Genomic DNA, 9365 nt, shown 5'->3' on the forward strand with positions numbered 1-9365 from the left:
GGATGGGAGTGTCAGAGACGGTGTGACTGGCACAGGACAGAGCGGAGTTTAGGGCTGTTGTACATAGGGTCACTATGAGTTGCAGGCGACTCGACGGCACATAACAACAAAAACAACAACAGGTTTATTATTTGAGACAAACATAACTCAGATACAAAATCACTGCTAACCCAAAGACAAGCAGTTCAAATCTGCTGGCTACTCTCTTGTGCAATTTACAGCCTTTGAAAACCTGCTGGTGAGTCAACCGATGGTTGGTTCTGACTCAGTGTCAATCAACAACAATAACAACAACAAGATTACAGAATAATATTCCTCATGAATATAGATGCAGAACCAACAAAATCTTAGCCAATAAATCCAACATAATATAAAAAAATACATCATAGTTAAATTAGATATATACTGGGAATGCAAGGATGATTCAATCTAATAGAAACAGTCAGTATAATCTATCAGATCAATAAAGCAAAGGAGAATAACCACACAATCATTTCTATTGATACAGAAAAGGCATTTGAAAAAATTCAACCCCCCTGTTTTACTAAAACATGCAACAGATTAAAATTGACGGGAATTTCCTCAACATTATTAAAAGTATATACATAAACCCAATAGGTACCATTGGGATCAATAGAGATTAAAGATGTTTGACTTGCAAATAGGGACCAGACATGGATGCCTGCAATCACCACTCTTATCTACTATTGCATTGGAAGTCTTAGCTAAAGCAATAAGGCAATAAATGGGATTAAGATATACCCAAAAAAGAAAAAGAAAGAAAACACCCCACACAAAAAACAAGTAAAATCATGTATATTTCTAGATAATAAGATATTGCTGTTGATGTATACTATTGAGTCAAAACTGACCCATAGCTGATCTTTCAGAGGCTTTTTTCAGAGGCAATAAATCATATGGGTAAATACTGCACATCTTTCTTCTGTGGAGCAGCTCATGGATTGGAACTGTGTACTTTTCAATTGGCAGCACAGTTCCTTACTTCTTAGCTGCCAGAGCTCCCTGATGTGATAGGATACATAAGAATTGCCAAAGACACTGCAAGAAAGTTATCTCAAGCAAGAGTTATTATCTCTCCACACCTATTCAATCTGTATGCTCAGAAAATTATTTCAAAAGCTGCACTCTATGAAGAAGAACGTGGCATCAAGATCAGAGGGAAACTCATCAGTAACCTACATTATGCAGATAATGCAACCTTGCTTGGTGAAAGTGAGGAGGATTTAAAGCAATTATTGCAGAAAGAAGATCAAGGGATGCATGCTTTGGTATGAATTGCATCTCGATGTCAAGAAAACTAATATTCTTACTAGTAGACCAATAGGCAACATCATGATGTTGGAAAGGAGATTAAAACTTGCTTGTCTCCACAATTAACACCTCGGTACCAGCAGTCAAGAAATAAAGAGACCCATTGCATTGGGAAAATCTGCAGTTAGATACCTCTCCAAATTATTAAGGAGCAATAATGTCAATTTGTGGACTCAGGTGTGTCTGATTCAAGTAGTGGTCTTTCCAATCATTTGCTATACATCTGAGATCTGAACAACAAATAAGGATGACAGAAGATATTATGCCTTTGAGCTATGATATTGGAGAAGATCACTGAACATTCCATGGATGGAAAAGAGACCAATATGTCTTGGAGAGGGTATAGCCAGCATGCTCTATGGAGACAAGAATGATGCATACAGAAAAGCTAGGAACAACTCTGGAAGTCCTAATCCACAACATAAACAGTCTTCTAAGTATCCTGAAAAACCTACAACCAGAAGATAAAGTAGATGAATGAGATCTTCTAAGAATCAAATCCCTATGCACAGCCAAAACTTCTCCAACAGGGTAAAAAGGGAAACCACAGACTGGGAAAAAATATTTGGTAATGACATGTCAGATAAGGGACTTATAGCTAGAATTTATAAAATACTTCAGCACCACAACAAGATAAAGGTAAATAATCCAATAGAAAAATGGGCACAGGATATGAACAGACACTTCATTGAAGATGACATTCAGATGGCTAACAAGCACATGAAGAAATGTTCAAAATCCCTAGCTCTAAGAGAGATGCAAATCAGAACAACTATGAGATTCCATCACATCCCAGTCAGAATAGCAAAATTTAACAGAACAGCAAACAACAAATGCTGGCGAGGTTGTGGAGAAACTGGAACCCTTATTCACTGTTGGTGGGAGTGTAAAATGGTACAATCACTGTGAAAGGTGGTATGGCGCTTTCTCAAAAAGTTGCAAATAGAGATACCATTTGATTCAGCAATTCCTTTACTGGGAATACACCCCAAAGAGACCATAACTGACATCCAAGCAGATATATGCACACCCATGTTTATTGCAGCTTTGTTCACAATAGCAAGGAGTTGGAAACAACCTAAGTGCCCATCAACAAACGAATGGATAGAGAAGTTGTGGTATATTCACACAATGGAATACTATTCTGTGTTGGAGACAATGAGATTGGCACAGGACAGAGCAGAGTTTAGAGCTGTTCTATATAGGGTCACTCTGAGTCTCAAGTGACTCGACGGCACGTAACAACAACACTATAGAGAGACTATAAGACTGTATATTATGCTGATCTAGTTAAAAATTACTCTTCTGTATGAGGAGGAATGTGGCATCAGGATTGGTGGAAGACTTATAAAAAACCTGAGTTATTAACACAACTCTGCTTGCTGAAACTGGGGAGGACCTGAAGCGCTTGCTGCACAAGGTCAAGGACTGTAGTCTTAAATATGGATTGAAGCTCAACATCAACAAAACAGATTCTCACCATTGGGCCAATTGGCAGCATCCATATGGATGTTGAAGAAATTGAGATAGTTAACAGTTTTAGTTTGCTTGGCTCCATAGTCAATACTCTTGATACCAGCAGCCAGGAAGTCAAGAGATGAATTGCATTGGGAAAGTCAGCTATGAGGGACCTCTCCAGAGTGCTGAAGAGCAACGAAATCAGGCTGGAGGCTAAGGTGTGCCTGATGCAGGCTATAGTCTTTGAAATTGCATGGTATGCATCAAAGAACTGGACAGTGACTAGGGATGATAGAAAATTGATGCCTTTGAGCTGTGGTGCTGGAGAAGACTGTTGAATATACCATGGACTGCTAGAAGAAGAAACAGGTTTGTCTTAGAGAGGGTGAAGTCGGGCTGCTCCTTGGAAGCAAAGATTCTGAAACTTCATCTCACATACTTTGGGCATGTTGCAAGGAGAGACTAGTCCTTTGAGAAGGACATCATGTTTGGGAGAGTGGAGGGACAGTGCAGGAGAGGAAGCCTTGATGAGATGGATTGATTCAGTGATTGGAGTAGTGGAAGCAGGTTTATCAGAGACAATAAGGTTGGCATAGGTAGAGCAGGATTTAGGGCTCTTGTACGTAGGGTTGCTGTGAGTCGCAAGCAACTTGATAGTACATAACTACAACAAGAAGTTAAAAATTCACAAAGCAACACACTCATAATACAATCTTATAAAATAATAAAAAATCCTGTAATTTACTCAGAAGAAAGAGTAATTTTTTAATGGTAGGATATGCAATTTTGGTCCTTAATAATTTTGCATGTATCTTGTATCTTTTAGTATGAATATGTATCTTTACAGAGTAACAAGTACAGAAGTGACATCTCATTGATATGTCCTTTCATGATCTGATGGCGGAGTCCATGGGGAGTTGCACTCCTTACCTTTCTGCTGGTTCAAATGCATCAGTTGTTCAACAGGAAATAGATAGGTAATCTCCTCTTATGCTACTTATATCCTTTGAAAACCCTCTGGATTGTTTACTATGAGTCAGTTGTGACTCTGTGTCAATGAATAATTCACCCCCCATCCCCTACACACACACACAGACACACACAGAGAGATTAATCTAAAAGAAATGACTCTCTCAACCTATTTGTAGAGGCTGGCAAGCTTCAGATTAATGAAATAAGGCTGAAAAAGCCAAGGTTGGCAGACAAGGTAGACCACTGGTTTAAATTCAAGGAACTGATTGTTCACAGCTTTAGTTTGCTTTGCTCCACAGTCAACACTCTTGGCACCAGTAGCCAGGAAATTAAAAGACGTATTGCCATGGGAAAGTCTTCTGTTAGAGACCTCTCCAAAGTACTGAAGAGCAATGGTGTCTTTCTGGAGATTAAGGTGCATCTGATACAGGCCATGGTCTTTGTTATCACTTGTTATGCATTAGAGAGTTGGAAAATGACTAAGGAGGATAGAAGGAGAATTGATGCCTTTGAGCTGTGGTGCTGGAGAAGAGTACTGAGGATACCACGGACTTCTAGGAAAACAAACAGATTCATACTGGAAAGTGTTAAACCGGGTGGCTCCTTGGAGGCAAGGATTCTGACATACTTTGGACATGTTGTAAGGAGGGACCGGTCCTTGGAGAGGGACATCATACTTGGTAGGGTGGAGGGACAGCACAGGAGGGGAAAGCCCTCTATGAGGTGGATTGATTCAGTCACTGGGGTAATCGGGATGGGTGTATTGGAGAAGGTGCGATTGGCACAGGACAGAGCAGAGTTTAGGGCTGTTGTAGCTAGGGTTACTATTAGTCACAAGCAACTCAACGGCACATAACAACAACAACAACAAGTAGTTGACTAGACAGATGCAGAATTGAGATCAGGCAAAAAAGTAAGCTAGCTCCTTTTTTGTTCATAGGATTGTTATGAGTCATCTATGACTCCACGGCACTTAACAACACCACCACCAACATAGAAAGAACTCTGTGCGCCGGGTGGATAGAAAGTTATACTACCAAGTCAAAGGTGAGAAATTTTTCTCTGTGGTCCTCAGGTCTGGTTTTTAATTGTTTTTGGTCAAACATTCTTCTAAATGGTATAGCAATGGTCTGTCAATTTGCTGTACAGTGGTAGCTCCTGTTTGCTGTGATGCTAAACACTGTGACATTGATGTTTTAAATGTGATAATGGTTACTCATGCTGGACAGTGTTTCGTGGAGCTCTTGAATTAAAACAAGTTGCAAGCAAGAGTGGCATCCACTTTCAAAATGGCTTTCCTCTGAAATAGCTTGCCTCCGAAAACTCTATGAACTTGGAGAAATGATGAAAGTTATACAAATGTTCAGGTCTTTTGAACAACGGGTGGCTACTAGTCATCTATGACTCAATGGCACTTAACAACAATAACAACACGTACACCAAACTCTCAATAACATTTCCCCTCAACACATTGACTGTTCATAGCAATTCTCACAAGGAAATGGCCCACATCACACTCAGCAAACCAGAAAACCATAGACTATGAAGTTGACATACAACTTTAATCATCACAGTAGGTCCCTTCTCAAATTTTTATGTAGCTCCTTAAATCTGTGATTTTAAACATTGTTATAAATCATACTTGCACCTAACATGTTGCAGTTAACTCATATTTTATATATTTTATGAGTTAAGAACATAAAAATGTATCATGCACACATTTAAGGCAGAAATACCCATAAAAATGTCAGTCTTCATTTCTGAAACTGGTCAGAAATTTCTAGAAATTTATCACCCTTTTGATAGCCTAGTTGTAAGAAGATGTGTTGCAACCCCACAGACACACGGTTCAAATCCACCAACTTCTCTGTAGGAGAAAGACACAATCTACTCTATGTGAGTAATTTCTCCTGAATATCCACTGGAGGGTCAGCTATGAGTTGATTTCAATTTGAGGGCAAACAATAACTATCCATTTGGTAGTTCCTTTGAGTGCAGCAAAAGTCATGATTGTTTGCCTGACAGAGTAACCTCAATCTTCACTCCTAAAGTGTAGTCATGTCAGAGTTGATTGGTGCAGTTTTCCATTGATTACGACAAATTTTCTATTGACCAATCATGGCACAGAGCATGGTAGTGCTGAAAGACAATTTAAGGAATCGTCTTTGGTTCAGAATATTCTTTTTTACCTATATTATATAATGCCAATCTGATTTCTGCTTAGGGAAAAGGACCATATGGAAGAATTTGGCCATAGAAATAGAGAAAGACTCATCAACAACCTGAATTGCTTGCAAAAAGTTAAGAGTTAAAGCAGTTACTTAAGGCAATTATAAATGACAGACTTCAAAATAGTTACAGCACAACATCAAGAATACAAAAAATCCTTACCACTGAACCAAGATTGAAGTTGTCAACAATTGAATTTTATTTGAATTCACAATCAGCATCCATATTAGCAGTAGTCAAGAAATCAAAATATGTACATTATTTGGGGAAATCTGCTGTCAAGGACTTTAATGAGCAATGTTGTCATCTGCTTAAAGACCAAGAAGTCTGATGTAGACTATGGCACTTTCAATTGTTTCCTATGCATCTGAAAGTTGGACAATGACTAAGGAAGATGAAAGAACAATTAATGCTTTTGAATTGAGATGTTGGTGGAGTATTAAGTACACATTGGACTGTCAAAAGAACAACTCTGTTTTGGAGAAAGTGTAACCAGCTAAGGATAGTGAATCTTCATCTCATATACTTTGTACATGTTGGCTGGAGGGGTCAGTTCTTGGTAAAAAACATCATGATGGGAAAGATAGAGTGTCTGCAAAAGAGAGGAAGATCCTTAATAAAACACATTGACTCAGTGATTACAACAATTGGCTGGACATGACAGAGATTGTGAGGATAGTGCAGCAGAAGACTTTCCTTCTCCTCCTCCAGTTTCTCACTACTTTAAGGAAAATTTTAAATTATTGGTTCAACATTTTTCCCTGATTTGTTTCCAGATTGGTGGGAGGACTCAGTGCTGGTCTATGCTCCTGGCAGACTGGCACTCAACAGTGGCTGTAGCCAAGAAGTGGATCTGGGTGAGTGGAAGTCTGTGTTGCCAAACACAAGCATAACCTCCATCTCTGCAGAATCCTCGTATCACCTCCATTTCAGGCACCATGGCCACTTTGCTCATGATCCCACTACTGAGTGACAAAAGTGACTGGTGAAAGAGACTGACTAGTTTCCTCAGAAGAGGTCATCCTATCCACTTGGCCATCATCCAGTGCTGAGGTCACATTTAGTAAGCAAATATGTGTGCTAAATCACATATTTTCTTGGACATTTGAACATCTGAACTTAGGGAAAAATATTGGAGTTAGAGATACATATACTGGTTTTTGTTGTTGTTATGTACTATTCAGTTAGAACTGACTCACAGCTAACACTTAAGTAGGTTTTCAAAGACTATAAAATCACACTGGAAGAGACTGCTCACCTTTCATCTTGGTGGATTCCAAGTGCATGCCTTTGAGTTGGCAGCACAGCTCCTTACCACTAATCCACCAGAGCTCTTTACTGGTAGATTCTTTTAAAGACTTTTTTTTTCCTCTCAAAGAAATAAAACAATTACAAACAACAATACTAAATGAGCTCATACACAGTGAAGGGAAAAATATTTTCATGCAGAAAAGCTTATATCTTAGTTTAATTATGAGTATTTGCTCTGAGTAAAGTGCTACTGTGCTTGTATTAAGGAGCCCTAGTGACATCGTACAAAGTTCTGGTGGCTTAGTAGGAAGGAATTGTGGTGCTAACACAAAGACATGCAGTACAAGCCCTCCAGAAGCTCCGTGAGAGAAAAGTGAGCAATCTTCTCCTGTGCATGGAAACCCACTGGAGGGTCAGCTATGAGTCAGTGTGACTCTTAACAATAAGTGGCATTAGTATGTAAAATATCAGGTTGCTATCAGGCAGACAATTTGAATTCACTATGTGCTAAAGGGTGTGTCTTTAAAGTCCTGTAGTGAGGGGATGGGTCTGCGGGCTGCCCCGGAGCCTGGCACTTCCGCTCTAGGAGTTGGCTGCTAGTGTCTGGATGGTGGTCATGTTTTGCTGGCAGTCACATAAGGAAAGTTCTTGAATCATGTTTAATGTGTGTTGCTGTTCTTTTTCCCCCCCAAAAGCAGGTGTCCCTTGAACTTTTGACCAAAGGTGGAGGCCAAAGGGTATGTCTTTAAAATCCCTTAGGACCCTCGAGCCTGTGACCCTTGGGCCAAATTTATTAGCTATAGAATGAATATTCTTCAAGTGACACAACAATCGTTTGTCTATTTGCTGTACTGAACAACTTGGAGTTTCTGTTATGCTGAACACTGTGCCATAGTCATGTCAAATACCATAATGGTTACCCACTATGTATAATATTTGGATGGACTTCCAGACTGATTAAGATTGGAAAGCAGGAGTGGTATTCACTTTCTAAACTAGTTGCCTTTGGAAACCCTACAAACTTTATAAATGTACAGAAATTATTTTAGTTATAGAACAGAGTTCAGGTCCTTTGTGCAAAGGTCAATATGAGTTGTATTTGACTTGATGACATTTAACCACTGCTAAATGAGACTAATGCTGTTATATCTGGAGGAACATTCTTCCACTTTGTACATCACTCTTTGCCAATGTGCTGTATGAAGTAATCTGGGTTTGCTGTGATGCTGAACCTTGTGTTATTGGGGTATCAATACCGTAATGGTTTCTCAATGTGGACAGTGTTCAGTGGAGTTCCCAGTTGTAAAAGATGTTTGGAAGTAGGATTAGCATTCACTTCCTAAACTACAAGCCTCTGGAAACTATGAATTTGGAGAAATGATGATAGATATAGAAACCAACAACAAAAACAACAATCGCTGTAAAGTTTAATTACAACTTTGGTTTGTTTTTTAATGCTCATTAAATGTGGACAAATATTAAAAAATTTATTTCAGTTTGACTTTTTGTAGAACTAGAGTCTAGATCAAAGTTATAGCTCAAATTTTACAGAAAAGACAGGCTGATTGTCTGTTTGGTTTTTTTTTTAATGAAAAACACAAGGTGACATAATTATGACAAGTTAAGATTTTAGCCCAGGGTCTTTCACATCAAAGCCTTAGTTTAAAAATTTGCTTCCTAAGAACGGACTCTTCCTTCTCATGTGGTTTCTATAGCAAGACTGACCTTCTGAGTGGTTATGAAACACACTGCCCAACATTTCCAATTAAGTGCTGATTCTTACTAACCAGGGAGAGTCTGGGAATCTTTTCCTAACCAGCAAAAGTACAGTTTGTTTCCAGATGGTTTGCATTCCAGTAAAGCATATTTAAATACATCTAAATCGGTATGTTAACACTTGGTCTTCTTCAGCAGTTATAGCCTACTACACACATTTTATAATTAAATATATTATAAACAGAAAAAAAATTCCTTTCCTAACTGGACCAATCGGCAGCATCAGGATGGATGGTTAAGAGATTGAGATTGTACACAGCTTTAGTCTGCTTGGCTCCATAGTCAACAGTCTTGGCACCAGCAGCCAGGAAATTAAAAGGCGCATTGCCATGGGAAAGTCTGCTGTT

Source organism: Elephantulus edwardii, unplaced genomic scaffold, assembly GCF_000299155.1.
Source record: "Elephantulus edwardii isolate Elephantulus edwardi_28Jun2011 unplaced genomic scaffold, EleEdw1.0 scaffold00338, whole genome shotgun sequence".
NCBI lineage: Eukaryota > Metazoa > Chordata > Mammalia > Macroscelidea > Macroscelididae > Elephantulus > Elephantulus edwardii.